The sequence below is a fragment of the Medicago truncatula genome, chromosome 7 (genome assembly GCF_003473485.1).
Source record: "Medicago truncatula cultivar Jemalong A17 chromosome 7, MtrunA17r5.0-ANR, whole genome shotgun sequence".
Classification (NCBI taxonomy): domain Eukaryota; kingdom Viridiplantae; phylum Streptophyta; class Magnoliopsida; order Fabales; family Fabaceae; genus Medicago; species Medicago truncatula.
This window is the reverse complement of record NC_053048.1, coordinates 11,282,523-11,284,566: the sequence shown is the minus strand read 5'-3', so window position 1 is coordinate 11,284,566 and position 2,044 is coordinate 11,282,523. Positions and strand designations below refer to the sequence as shown.

At 33.1% G+C, this 2,044-nt stretch overlaps 1 long non-coding RNA gene across 1 annotated transcript; it reads right to left on the bottom strand.

The window, feature by feature from the left end:
* Positions 1–1,106: 1,106 nt before the first annotated feature.
* LOC120576918 (uncharacterized) lies at positions 1,107–1,762 on the bottom strand. Its single transcript, XR_005643022.1, has 2 exons — positions 1,596–1,762; positions 1,107–1,136 (listed from the first exon to the last, which is right to left on the bottom strand). It is a non-coding gene; the product is annotated as an uncharacterized lncRNA (long non-coding RNA).
* Between the last annotated feature and the right edge of the window lie 282 nt (positions 1,763–2,044).

Sequence of the window (2,044 nt, the reverse complement as noted above, 5' to 3'; positions counted from 1 at the left end):
AGGCCGAAGCCCAATGATGCAACAAACACATCATATAAAATCTCAACACGACTATGATGCATGGACATGTAGCAAATACTCGATAATGCGACATCACCTCACAAATTTTCACCACAATATAGAGGACAACTTCCAAATACATTGATCATCTCCACAACAATTGCATTACCAAGTGTTTACGTCCACACAACGATCAAGTCATAATTCAATTAATACTCACCATCACATCATCAACATAATCATCAAATAATCAACAATATCATTCAACATCAACTATTCATATAGTTTTACCATTTCAAGTATTTCTCACATTCTAAGTAAGATAACATACAACATCTCATGACAAATATCATATTCAAAATATAACCATTCATTCACACATCTTCACTTAGTCATATAAGGATAGTCACGATAGATCATAAGATAATTGACTCAAAGGAACATTTCCGACAAGTACCGTATCAAGTGGCAAACGGCCAACATTGATAATTCCCAAGACAAAGCAACATAGACAAGTTGGAAGCCCTCAAACAATCTTAATCAATCATGTAGTCATGAGCTTAAGCCACTTACAAACTATTAGACATTAGTCCGAAGATTAGCTTAAGTTCGTATAAGAAAACCCAAATTCATAATTTCCACATTCGCACCCGAAATATCACATTTGACAAGATTAAGATGTTTGACCAACCTTACAAGTCTTACCTAAGTCTATATGAACTATAGGCTCAACTTGTAATCTCAATTAGTTTACAAAAGTTTGTTTCGACAAAATTCGAATTTCCAAAAATGTACAAGTTTCAACCAAAAACGGAAAATTTCAAGTTTAGGTAAGCTAATCATGTATATGGATTCCAGCGTTTTATCGATATTATCACGTATCGCTCAACAAGATTATTCGTGTCCAAATAATCGTGTGAGATCAATTGTATTGTTCAATAGTTGATTTCCCAAACTATTAAACAATCCAATTGTTGATTGGATCGTTTAATCGACGATTTCTCAATCTATTCAACAATCTGAAAGCTTTATGTACCGATACCTTGCTTTTAGCTCGCCATTTATTCGCTAGGCGAACCGACTTTTTCTCCTTTTTGTTGTTTTTGACTCTTGCTTGATGTTTTGGCACTCGATTCCTACACATATGGGTAAAGTAAGATGACTAAAGCGTAATAGGTCAAAATTCACTTTTCTCTCGGCTTTTCCCTAGATAACTTGTGAAACAAGTAACAAACGTGCCGTAAATAAACATTTAAAACACTACTTCCTAGCACTTATCAAACTCTTCCCAACTTAACTCTTTGTTTGTCCTCAAACAAAAGATTGAAAACATACACAAGTTTAGGACAAGATGCACGCACAAAAAGGTTTTAAACACTTCTGCAGATGAGTGATTCAAATGAATGCGCGCGAGCAAGTCTAAAGTTTCCAACTAATCTGAAAATCCACTACAAATGTGTAATGAGTCCTAAGCACAAAGTACATTTCAAATAATTCAAGTCAATAACATACTTATTTCTGAACCACACCTAACACAGTTCTTTGTAAGTACATAAACAAGTGAAATCAAATGAATAAGGGTTATGAACATACACCCGACAATCAAGTTAACATCCACATCAAGTTATGTGTCCATCCAATTATCATTTCAAAAGGCATAAAAACATGGATCAAAAGGTCTTTGAGGGTTGTAACATGGCTCGGCTACAAAAGAAAGGACATTTGTGGGTCAATTGAATTCAAATGGCCAAGCATAAGGGAACATTCCTTTTAATTACATTCAAAAGACAAATTTACTAGAATTCCCTAAACAACCCTTGATGTTTAAACATGATACACCTTGATCTTGACAACTTATTCTATTTTTGGATTTTTCTTCCTTTTTCTTATTTTCTTTTCTTTATCATGTACACATTTTTTTTTTTTTTTTTTTTTTTTTTTTTTTTTTTTTTTTGCATTTACAAACAATGTTGTCTTGATCAAAAACTTCTAATTACACCAATTTACTTGATGAATGATTTACATCTACCTTTTCTCCCCAACT